The sequence below is a fragment of the Saimiri boliviensis genome, chromosome 15 (assembly GCF_048565385.1).
Source record: "Saimiri boliviensis isolate mSaiBol1 chromosome 15, mSaiBol1.pri, whole genome shotgun sequence".
NCBI lineage: Eukaryota > Metazoa > Chordata > Mammalia > Primates > Cebidae > Saimiri > Saimiri boliviensis.
The window spans coordinates 92,256,589-92,269,547 of NC_133463.1; the positions used below are offsets into that span (position 1 = coordinate 92,256,589).

Sequence of the window (12,959 nt, forward strand, 5' to 3'; positions counted from 1 at the left end):
CAAATAACACTCAGTAATTTACAGAACCCACTGAGACTCAGCCATGCTTCAGCTTCACAACAACCTTGAACAAATAAGCAGGGCAAGCATCTAATCTACAGATGAGAGTTCCTGTGCTTAACTGTCTTATCTGTGCTCAATCACACAAGCAGTGATTAAGTCAAAGTTTAACTCAAGTCTTCTGCACAGAGACCAGTGTAGCATCTGCTACCACCTGAAACCTGACACTGATCATGGGCCAGGCACAGTGGCTCATGCCTGTAACTCCAGCACTTTGGGAGGCAGAGGCGGGAGGATCACTTGAGCCCAGGAGTTCAAAACTAGCCTGGGTAACATGGTAAAATCCTGCCTCTACAAGAAATACAAAAATTGGCTGGGCACGATGGCTCACGCCTGTCCGAGGCAGGAGGATCACGAGGTTAGGAGTTCGACATCAGCTGGCTAACATAGTGAAACCTCATCTCTACTGAAAATACAAAAACTTAGCCAGGCATGGTGGTGCGCACCTGTAATACCAGCTACTCAGGAGGCTGAGGCAGGAGAATCGCTGGAACCCGGGAGGCAGAGTTTGCAGTGAACCGAGATCATGCCATTGCACTCCAGCCTGGGCAGCAGTGTGAGACTCCGTCTCAGAAAAACAAGCCAGGCGTGGTGGCTCATGCCTATAATCCCAGCACTTTGAGGGGCTGAAGCAGGTGGATCACCTGAGGTTGGGAGTTCAGGACCAGCCTGACCAAAATGGAGAAACCCCAGCTCTGCTAAAAATACAAAATTAGCCGGGTGTGGTGGCACATGCCTGTAATCCCAGCTACTCGGGAGGCTGAGGCAGGAGAATCACTTGAACCCAGAGGTTCAAGCAACAAACAACAAGAGTGAAACTCCATTTCAGAAAAAATAAAAAAGCATTTAAAAAAATTAGCTGGGCATGATGACAAGCACCTGTTGTCCCAGCTACTTGGGAGGCTAAGGCAGGAGGATCACATCAGCCCAGGAGGCCAAAGATACAGTGAACAGAGATCATGCCACTGCCCTCCAGCCTCGGTGACAGATCAAGAACCTGTCTCAAAAAAAGAAAAGAGCCGGGCGCGGTGGCTCAAGCCTGTAATCCCAGCACTTTGGGAGGCCGAGGCGGGTGGATCACGAGGTCGAGAGATCAAGACCATCCTGGTCAACATGGTGAAACCCCGTCTCTACTAAAAATACAAAACATTAGCTGGGCATGGTGGCGCTTGCCTGTAATCCCAGCTACTCAGGAGGCTGAGGCAGGAGAATTGCTTGAACCCAGGAGGCGGAGGTTGCGGTGAGCCGAGATCGCGCCATTGCACTCCAGCCTGGGTAACAAGAGCGAAACTCCGTCTCAAAAAAAAAAAAAAAAAAAAAAAAAAAAAAAAAAAAAAAAAAAAAAAAAAAAAGAAAAGAAACTGATCAGGGATTCATCACCTTGCCACAGGCTCCAGGAACACATCTGCACCAAGGCCCTCTGCAGGAATAGAGCCTTCTGACCCTCACCGCGGAATGCTCTCTTCTGAAAAATTCTCGTCAGTCTTGTTTTTAACAGCTTCATTGAGATAGAATTCACATTACATACAATTCACCCAATTCAAGTGTACAATTTAAGGTTATTTTTAGTATATTCACAGATATGTGCAACCTTCACCACAGTCAATTTTAGAATATTTTCATTATGCTAAACGCAATTCAATAACCCTTGGCTGTCATCCCCCAGCCCTTGACAGCCACTAATCTACTTTCTATCTCTATAGATCCACTTCTTCTGGACATTTCACATAAATGGAATTGTCACAGGATCCTTGGAGTGTCACTTCACCAGCCAGAAACCTCTGTGGCCAGTGGTGCCTTCTGCCTGAGTATTGCTCACACCCGCTGGGTTCATTCTGCCCACTCAGCCTGGCAAGCGGCACTCAGCTCGCACTACTGGCCCAGATCCTACACCTGCCAAGTGCAAGCCAGGCACAAAATGACAAGGGGTGTGTAAGCAAGCAAGTGCAGGGTTAGGCCACTGTGCACAGCCAGGCATGCCAGCTGCGGCGGGGCAGGCTGCTCCAGGTGCCGGCTCTGTGAGAGGCTGCCCCTTGACCAGATGTACTGCACATGGCTTCTGCTGTGGGCCCCTGCATCTGGATGAGGGGAACACAGTGGTACCCAGAAGCTTGGAGATGCCAGGAACCACAGAATCCCAAAGAGGGCATCACAGCCCTGGCTTGAGGAGCCCCTAGGTCTGGGCTCCCCAAAGGGCTGCAGCTCTTCTCTCCTTTTCATTGCGTGCAATGTGGCAAGTGTTGGGGGGCTGGGGGGGCGTACTTCAGCCCTGTTTGTGTTGCAGCTCATTTAGTCCTTCATTCAGCAGGACCCAAGTTCCTGTCGTATGTCCAGGAAGAATGAGGTACTCACACAACTGGAGGGTGAGCAAGAGGACTTCACTGAGTGACAGGACAGTTCTCAGGAGACCCACGGTGGGCAGCTCCTTTGCACATGCAGGTTGTCCCGATCATACGTCCAGCTCTCGGCGGAGAGGAGACCTGGAGTGGGTAGCTCCTATCCTATCCGCAGGCAGGTCGTCCTGTTGTCTGCCTGAGTCTGGCTGAGTCTACGGCTTTTATGGGTTCAGAGGGAAGAAAGTACATGCTGACTGGTCCATGGGTGGCTGTGGGTGGGCCCAGAAAAAGCATCATAAGCTCTTACTCTGGCCCATGGAACTGGCAGGCCAGCCCTCAGGCTTCAGGCCATCCCTGACTTGGACACAGGGCTTCACCAGGGGCCTGCCCCTTTCCACCCAGGAGCCTGTCTGCCTCCTGCTGCCATCAACCTGCTGTCCATGGCACCCAGGCTATTCATGCTGAGGCGCTCCTGCAGGTCTGTGCCAAGCTGTCCTCAGCCCCCCTCAGGCTCCTTCCTGTACTCCTTGGTGCCCAAAGTCCAAAGGGGGCCAAGAAGGCAGGGGGCTAGTGTGTCAGTGTTTCCCCAAGCAAATGCACACCTAGCCAGTTTGCAATAGTGCCTGGGCTTGGCCTCAACTTTGTTTCAAAATCGACGTGGGCACCAGGAGCAAGGAGAGGTCAGGCAGCAGGAGCAGGCACTTCTGAGTCTGCAGGGGAAGGGGGGCTTCCTGAGTCCCGGAGACAGCAGGGATGCCTGGGTCCATTGCCACAGCTGGGCAGCTGCAGCTGCACCCAAGAGGGCCAGGCTCCCACCCCTCCAACCTGGAAGGGGGTATGGCTCCTGCCTTTTCCCAGCTCCCACTAGCTCCATGGTGCTGGCCAGGCATCGCCCATTGCAGCCAGCATCATGGCAGCGGCTGCTCCAGACAAGCTACCACTGCCATTAGAATCACACAGTATGTGTCCAGCTTCTTTCATTCAGCATATATATAATATATGCACACACACACACACACATATTTTTTATACGTATTCTTGCTTGCCACCAGGCTGAAGTGCAGTGGTGCGATCTCAGCTTGCTGCAATCTCTGCCTCCCAGGTTCAAATGATTCTCCTGCCCAGCCTCTTGAGTAGCTGGGACTACAGATGCACGTCACCACACTCAGCTAATTTTTATATTTTTAGTAGAGATGAGGTTTCACCATGTTGGCCAGGATGGTCTTGATCTCTTGACCTCGTGATCTGCCTGCCTCAGCCTCCCAAAGTCCTGGGATTACAGGTATGAGCCACCATCCTTGGCCAGCATATTTTTTAAGGTTCATACATGTTATAACATGAATCAGTAACTCACATCTTTTTACTGCCAAATAATGTTCCACTGCAGGGACAGACCACATTCTACTTATCCCTTCATCAGTTGATGGACATGTAGGCTGTCTCCACTTTCTGGCTGCTGTGAACACTCACTGACAATTTTCTGGGTGGACGCGTATATTACCAGTCACTCAACTATAAGAACACACAAAAGGTGAACCAGCTTCCAATTGAGACATTCATTTAATTTGACCTACTATGTTATTTAAAGTAAGAGAGATGAAATAATTAGGTGAAATAAATGACCAAAGAAAGTGCAGAAATAAAGACATTAAGAGACAAGAGCAAACCCTGATGTGACAGAATAAACAGTGACTGAAGAAAGAGAAGCTATTTCTAGGAATGGGTCCTACAGGTACAAAATACTGCCTACAGCCTTGTTCATGACTGCACAAAAATTACACAGCACCTCCATAGAGAAGAACACAATGCAGCTACGGAAAAGAATGTACTAGAAAATGTACTGATATGGAAAGACCCCTCAAACACAGTTGAAAAAGGCAAGGTTCAGAAAGTTTAAAAAGGGTAAGGACAGCTGGGCGCGGTGGCTCAAGCCTGTAATCCCAGCACTTTGGGAGGCTGAGGCAGGTAGATCACGAGGTCGAGAGATCGAGACCATCCTGGTCAACATGGTGAAACCCCGTCTCTACTAAAAATACAAAAAACTAGCTGGGCGTGGTGGCACGTGCCTGTAATCCCAGCTACTAGGGAGGCTGAGGCAGGAGAATTGCCTGAACCCAGGAGGCGGAGGTTGCGGTGAGCCAAGATCGCGCCATTGCACTCCAGCCTGGGTAAGAAGAGTGAAACTCCGTCTCAAAAAAAAAAAAAAAGGGTAAGGACAAAGAAAAAAGAATACTTACTTATTTGCTAGCAAAGTTACAAAGTATCTCTAGAAGGATACACAAGAAGCTGGTCTAGCAAAGCTTCCAGGGGAACCAGGTTCCAGGGTGGAGATTGGGAGACTTCACTGAGCTCCCTTTGTACTTTTGGACCAGGCATATTATCTGGTCAAAAATATTAGTAAACAAAATTGAAACTTTCTAGGAAGCAAAACTAAAGAGGATCTGTGTGAACCAAGACATTTATACTTAGGAAAGCAAGTTACGAGAGAGGCCCAGGAAGCTGGAAGCAGCCAACATGGGAAACGTGTCAAGGAGTCCCTCCCACTGCCATGCCACCTGTTCTTTGAGGGCAACTCCCCATCCTAAACCCAATCATCTTTACTGAAGCCAATGCTCAAGGAAATGTTACAATGCGCAGCAAGACATTAAGAATACAAATAGCCAGGTGCAATGGTTCATGTCTATAATCCTAGGACTTTGGGAGAGCCAAGGCAGGAGGATCACTTGAGCCCAGGAGATGGAGGCTGCAGTGTGATCACACCACTGCACTCCAGCCTGGATAATCCACCTTGACTCTCTCTCTAAAAAAAAGAAAATACAAATGTATCTCTTGCCCTCAAGGACTTCCCAGTCCAGAGGAGAGAAAATATGTGATTGTACAGTGACCAAAAGCACCACCCAGAGCACTACGCGAGGGAGTGGAGAACCTGAGGACAAGGCAGGGATCCAGGAGGGGCTCCCACAGACACTGCCTAAACCTGAGTCAAAGGGCTAAAGAAGCCAGTGAGCTTGGCTTGGTTCTGGAAGGAGGGACGCCAAGCAAGCCTTGGCCTGTGACCACATGGCAGTTTTTCTGGAGAGCAGAGTAGGTTAGGGTCACACAGGGCTGTGGAGTACAGTCCAGGAGGCACTGGGGACCCAGAGAGGAGAGCCAGGCAGCAGAGTCACTTGCCCAGGTGCTCTGAGTCTGGCACCATGCTGTGCACTATAGGGTTTCAACAGCACCCCTGGCCTCCACAAATCCTTGGCCACCCCCTCCTAGCTGGGACAGAAAAAAATGTCTCCAAATATTGCCAAATGTGGCGGGGGGCAGGAGGTGGTGTCAGAGTCACCCCTGGGGAGACCACTGCTCTGTGCACATCATGTGAACAGCTATGTGGCAGAGACAAGGGAGGGGCTCAAGGCTAGGGCAGGGGAGCCCCAGGAGGGACAGCCTAGTGCAGGTGGGACACGGCGCAAGCCCTGCTCAGGCAGGGGTTCTGGTGACATAGGAAAGCTGAGTCTCATCACTGTTCATGGGGAACTAACAGCAGGACCTGGAGCTGTACCACATGGCAGCTGAGGGGACGACCCAGCATGCTGAACTTCTAAGTGGTGACCAAGTAGATGGAGGTCCCAAAGCCCCAAAGGGTTGAGGCCAGAAGTGAATGTGGGAGCTGAGTCTGAGCCGCCTCAGGGGCTCTTGAACATGGAGGCCGGCTCCAGCGTTCAGTGTCTGAGGCTGAGGGGAGATGTCCAGCTCTACTGTCAGCCATGGTGAGATGGCCCAGCCAGCAGGTGTGGGCTCTTTGGCCTTCTTCAGCACAGCGTCGGAGCAGGGGCTTGCACTTCCCCATAGAGGGCTGTGTGTCCCACCCTGCTTTGGCCCATGGACCCTGAGACCCCAGTCCAAGGTGATGCTGGAAAAGATACTGAGTTTCTGCCACTCTCTTGCCATAAAAACAGCACGTGCCAAATAAGGACCGGTCCTGGGTCTGGAAATGACGACTCTTGGAAAAGAGTCAAGAGCAAATGAAATGTGAGCAGAGATTGGCCTCTGCTGCTGTCAGCGCTGCAGTGCTGGGGTTGCTACTAGAACTCGTCCTAGAGAAAGCTGTCCAATAAACTCCCGGATTTGGATTTCTTCCTTCACCAATCCATCCTACAAGACGCTGCCAATTAAATCTCCCTAAACCATTAATCAGGACATCCCCTGCTCACAAAGCTGCCTATGATAGCTCCCGTTAGCTAGAAAATTAATATCTAAAGCCTTTAACTGGAATTCAAAGACCTTCTCATTATGACCCTTATCATTATGACCCTCATTATGATCATTATTTCTTTCTTTTTTTTTTTTTTTTTTTTTTTGAGACGGAGTTTCGCCCTTGTTACCCAGGCTGGAGTGCAATGGCGCGATCTCGGCTCACCGCAACCTCCGCCTCCTGGGCTCAGGCAATTCTCCTGCCTCAGCCTCCTGAGTAGCTGGGATTACAGGCACGCGCCACCATGCCCAGCTAATTTTTTGCACTTTTAGTAGAGATGGGGTTTCACCATGTTGACCAGGATGGTCTCGATCTCTCGACCTCGTGATCCACCCGCCTCGGCCTCCCAAAGTGCTGGGATTACAGGCTTGAGCCACCGCGCCCGGCATGATCATTATTTCTTACACAACCTTTAAACCTCTAGAAACCACACATAACTGACCTTCTCACCTTTGCTCCCAAAATGTGAAAATACTTCTGTCTGTTGTACTATGTCCCTACTCTTCCATGTTTACATCCCAGTGAGTATGGTTCAGCTAGAAGACCACTTCATCTAGAAGATCACACCTAGAAGACCACCTGACCTAGAATACCACCTCACCTAGAAGACCACCTCATCTTGAAGTCTCCCTTCACTGCTGCAGCCCCCTGCAATTATGTCCCCTTTAAACTTCTAAAGCAAATTTTCTGTAAATGAGCCAGATAACAAAGGGTTTAGGTTTTGTGAGCCGCACAGCCTCTGCACAAGGAGTCAGTTCAGCCAAAGCAGCCATGGACAAACAGAAATAAAGAGGTGTGGCTGCTGAATGAAATCTTATTTACAAATACAGGCAGGGGGTCTGCTCGTGGGGCTGTAGTTTACTGACCGCTAGTTTGGAGCACAGGTGAGGCCTTTAATCACAGAAGGACTCATGTCTGTAGCAGACTTTTTATTTTTAAGCCCCCTAAAGCATGTCTGTGGCACTACAATGTAGGTACAACTGAGCATAAATTAGATGTTCAATTTCAAAACTATAAAACAATGCCTGGAAAACACTTGTACAAAAAATTGAAAAAATATTATTGGCCGGGCGCGGTGGCTCACGCCTGTAATCCAAACACTTTGGAGGCCAAGGCAGGAGGATTACCTGAGGTCGGGGGTTTAAGACCAGCCTGACCAACATGGTGAAACCCTGTCTTTATTTAAAAAAAAAAAATATATATATATATATATATATATATATATATACATAATTAATATATATATATATAATTAATGCTAAATATTATGATTTTCCCACAGAATTCCAAAAACTCAAAAGGAGGGGAAAGCCACATCAATGCTGAACCAAGAAAAACTCAACCCAACGGAGAATAGCGGCCACTAATCTCTTTACACAACACACGAACTGTGTCAAAGACTGGTAAGAGTTTCGTGACAAGATGATGAATGGAGGGGATGCTATTTCACGTTAACAAAACTCACAGACATATGATAATAAAATTACTATGTCACCATCACATTTCAGGGGGTGGGCAGGATGGCAGGCACCACTGACCAACACGAGTTTTAGGGAAGACAAACTCTGCAAAATTCTGCTCTCAGGTGTCTTGACATCAAACACAGCAAAAGTGGCAGAGGAACTGGCCTGCGGACCAGCTGGCAGAGGAGGACCACAGCTGGTGGAAACAATGTGGCCAGAGGATGGAAGTCAGGGTCAGACTCAATCTCAGGGCACAGGGAAGACTTGTCAGATAAACTTGGGAGCGAGTCTAAGAGGCAGGTGAAAGACACAGCAAGGCAAGCACAGGGCAGCAGAGACAGCCAATGTCAAAGGGTAAGGATTTTCACCTGCTGAAGCAAGACAGGTAACAAGAAGGGACAGGAGACAGGCCAGGCAGTGTAGTCCAGCTCCAAGAGGGAGTCTGCCAGCCCCAGCACCGTGCTCCACAGGCCGCACACCAGTCTGCTCTTCTGAGCCATGCCTTGTGTGTCTTACAGGACACCCGCAAAGCTAACTGTGAGACAGAGTGCCTAAGGTCTATGACACAGGACCATGAGTCAGCGCAGAGGCACAGCAGAGGGGCTTTGCTAGTAGGAGGAGGTATCTCAATTTAAGACCGTATTTCATGGATTTTTTTCTCAACAGCACCAAAGAAACCAGTAGAAGCCTACTAGGAGGCTGCATTCTCTGAACTACTGTTGATAAACTGTTTCAGAACATACCAACTCTCCATGTAGTGTGCAGCTTCCAGGGCCCACCCCAGTATACATGTAGGAGATAAAGCTGGGATGGGCACTTAAATATGTATCTTAGGCTATTTTTGCTGCCACTAACTAAAGATTAAATTATTCTCACCTAAAATGTCACAAACCTCAAAACACTCTACTAAATGCAGAAGCGTTTTACCTAGCCTTTGTGTCACACAGTATAAAGGAGATGAGATGCAGCTTTCTAAGGCAAAACTAAGTAAGATACAGAGGGAAGAGATGATCAGACTCGAGGAGGAGCCACCGCCTTGGAAAACACGGAGAATCTTCCCATCACGCTCTGAAGCAAGTTCTGTCTCACTTCTTGCGACAGCTTAGCAAGGCAGAATGTTACACTGCTGGTGATTCTACCTTCTCACTTTGTTATGTCCTCCCTGTCACCTAAAGTTTATTTTAATCAATCACCTTTTCTGTTGCAAGGATAACACTGAGAAGTATAACAACGGCAGGCTGAGTGCAGTGGCTTACATCTGTAATCTCAATACTTTGAGAGGCCAAGGACAGTGGATCACTTGAGCTCAGGAGTTTGAGACCAGTCTGGGTAACATGGCAAAACTCCATCTTAAACAAAAAAATTAGCCAGGTGTGGTGGCACACACCTGTCGTCCCAGCTACTTGGGAGGCTAAGGTGGGAGGATGCCTTGAGCCCAGGAGGTCAAGGCTTCTGTGAGCCGTGATTGCCCCACTGCACTCCAGCCTGAACAGCAGAGTGAAACCCTGTCACAAAAGCAAAAGCTGGCTGGGTGCAGTGGCTCATGCCTGTAATCCCAGGACTTTGGGAGGTCGAGGCAGGTGGATTGCCTGAGGTGGGGAGCTTAAGACCAGATGAGAAACATGAAGAAACTCCATCTCCACTAAAAATACAAAATTAGCCAGGCATGGTGGTGCATGCCTATAGTCCCAGCTACCTGGGAGGCTGACACAGAAGAATAACTTGAACCTGGGAGGCGGAGGTTGTGGTGAGCAGAGATCGCACCATTGTACTCCAGCCTGGGCAACAAGAGCAAAACTGCATCTCAAAAAAAAAAAAAAAAAAAAAAAAAAACAGAGCTTGGCAGTTTAGTTCAGAGAACATTACTTTAAATCTTACTTCTGTCAACAACAACCCTACATGACCCCAAGAACAATAAGAGCCAAGCTTTTTCCTCCAAGAATTTTTCTTTTCTATCTTTTTTTTTTGAGATAGAATCTCGCTCTGTCGCCCAGGCTGGAGTGCAGTGGCATAATCTCAGCTCACTACAAGCTCCGCCTCCCGAGTTCGAGGGATTCTGTCTCAGCCTCCTGAGTAGCTGGGACTACAGACATGAGCTACTACACCCACCTAATTTTCGTATTTTTAGTAGAGACAGGGTTTCACCATGTTGGCCAGGCTGGTCTTGAACTCGTGACCTCAAGTGATCTGCCTGCCTCGGCCTCCGTAAGTACTGGGATTACAGATGTGAGCCACCGCGCCTGACCATTTTCCTCTAAGAAGGTCTTAAAACAATCTTACATAATAATTCATCCAATTATATGAAACTTGTTTCTCTTTTACCTTTATAAACATGTGTTTATCCAAATATGACCTCAGCTTACTTGTGTAGGAAACCAGTGCCACAGACTTCCAGTTAAACTAGCAGTTTACATGACATTGGCAGTGCCGGGGACAACTAGCGAGCCACTGGCTCAGCACGCGCATCCTGGCAGCACCAAACTTAACTCTAACCCTGTACCATCCTGGCAGTAATAACAATTCCTAACTTTTAAAAACACAACGTGACAGGAAGAAAGTGTTTTACAAGTCTTAATCCACTGAGTCCTCGCAACAACACTCTGAGACCAGTATCATTCGTGTTCCCATTTCACAGGTGAGAAGCCAAAGGCACACAGACCCGGCCGAAGACCACAAAGCCAGTTAACAGAAGAGTCGCGACTCCACCGCGGGCAGCCTGGCTCCGGAACCCGCCCTCCGGTGTACTCCGCTCCCCGGCCTCTCAGCAAGACAGCTGCTGGCTAGAACAAGTGCAGGGAGCGAGCGAGGCGCCACCCCCATTCATTCACTCCAAGCATTTATGGCTTCAGAGCCTGCGCCCTGGACGGTTTGTGGAAGGAGCCTCCTCGCTGTACAGCCACACCTCCTCTTGAATCGCCTTTCCCTCCCCTGGCACGAGAATCGCACCTGGCTCACTGTGGGTTGGGCGCCGCCGACGGAACCACCTGCTGTTTACAGAGGGCACCGCAGTGTCCAATTCCTCTCACTGGCTTCAAAAGACAAATCTCCATATTGTTGCACCAGGAGGCACGCGAAGCAGGTTCTTCAGCAGAGGTCACTGGAGGTCTGGCTAAACCCGTACAAAACCGAGGGGGAGGGGGCCGGCTGCGTTTCCGAAGCTGCGCAGCGCCCACAGCAGCTGCTGGTGGGAAGCGGCTCGGAACACACCCACAGCTGCCGCGGAGCCGGCTGCACGTTTTAAAATAAAAAACGTCCTGGGCCCCAAAATGCACAACCTGCCTCGCTCGTGCCCCTCAGCACGGAACGCTGCCTCCACCCACAGCACTCCAGCACCTGGGAAGCAACCGAGGGAATTCCATCCAGCTCAGAGAGCAACCGGGAGTCGAAGGCTCCGAGCGCCGGAGAGCCCGTCCGCGCGTGCCGCAGAGGCGAGGCCGCGGAGCCCACCCGCAGGCAGCCATGACCCCACCTGGAGACGCCCAAGCCCGCTCCCCGCGCCCCGGGGACAAAGCCGGAGACCGCACCGCAGCGCACAGCAGCCCCGCACCCCGGCCGCCCTTCAGGCACCAGCGCCGGCGGGCGCCCACCTGGCACCCACTCCGACGGCGCCCGGGGCTCGGGCTGGGCGCACTGGCACTCACACCCGCCTTGGGCGGGGCCCCTCCCACCCCGTCGGCCAAGGGCACACCCACACCCACCGCGGACAGGGGCACACTCACAGCCCCCCCGGGAAGGACACACTCCCACCCTGGAGAGGGGCACACTCACCCCGCCGGGCCAGGGCACGCCCACACCCACCCTGCACAGGGGCACACTCACACCCCGTCGCGCTGGGCACTCACCGCTACCCCGGACACCGGCGCACTGTCGGCCCCTCGGCCGGGCACACCCATACCCCCCGGGCAGGGGCACGCTCACACCCACCCCGGACGGGGCGCACACACCCACTTCGGGCCGGGCACCCTCAACCCGCCCCGGGGCCCGGCGCGCGCGCACTCGCCCCCCCTCGCACCGCAGCCCGGCCCCCCGGCGCGCACCCCGGCCCCGCGCGGCCTCGGCCTCTCCCGCCGCGGCGCCCCCCGCCCCGCCCGGCCCGCCCCGCCCCGCACGCCCCCTCCCTCCGCGCCCGGGTCGCCGCCCCTCCCGCCGCTGCGGCCGCCGTGGGCCCGGATTCTTCGCGCGGCTGGGCCTGGAGCCTCCGCGGAGGCTGGGCCAGGGCCACGGGGACCGCAGCGCCGGCCCCTCCGCCATCTTCCCGGCCCGCGCCGCCCACCGCCCGCCGCCGCGCTCTCACCGGCCGGCTGCGCGCGGGCCGCGCCGCCACAGTCCCTCATCCCGGCCCGCGCGCCGCGCGTCAGCCGCCCGCCGCTCCCCGGCGTATCCGCTGCTCTTCTGCTGCCGCCGCCGCCGCGGCAGCCCGCGCTGTCGGCGTCCTCCGCCGCCGCCGCCGCCGGCCGAGTGCGCGGCGGCCGCGCGTCCTCCCGTCACCAAGCGCAACCCCCCGCCTCCGGCTCCGCCCCCGCGGCGACCCCCGCCCGCCGCCAGGGGGCGCTGCCTCGCGAGGCCGCAGAACGCATGAGCTGGCGCGCGGCCTGCCGGGAGTCCGAGTCCCGCCGAGGATGCGCGCGGCCTGCCGGGAGTCCGAGTCCCGCCGAGGATGCGCGCGGCCTGCCGGGAGCCGGAGTCCCGCGGACGCAGGGGCAGCGGCAGCCCGGAGGCGGGAGCGGGAGCGGGAGCGGCAGCCCGGAGGCGGGAGCGGGAGCGGGAGCGGGAGCCCGGAGGCGGGAGCGGGAGCGGGAGCGGCAGCCCGGAGGCGGGAGCGGGAGCGGGAGCGGCAGTCCGGAGGCGGGAGCGGGAGCG

At 53.1% G+C, this 12,959-nt stretch overlaps 1 protein-coding gene across 2 annotated transcripts in view; it reads right to left on the reverse strand.

The window, feature by feature from the left end:
* The window catches only part of ARHGAP39 (Rho GTPase activating protein 39), a 143,608-nt gene extending 131,019 nt beyond the window's left edge, over positions 1–12,589 (reverse strand). For both annotated transcript variants that reach the window (XM_039464741.2, XM_039464740.2), the window contains exon 1: positions 12,394–12,589. The gene's annotated coding sequence lies outside the window, so the exon portion shown is untranslated. The remainder of the gene's footprint in view (positions 1–12,393) is intronic.
* Between the last annotated feature and the right edge of the window lie 370 nt (positions 12,590–12,959).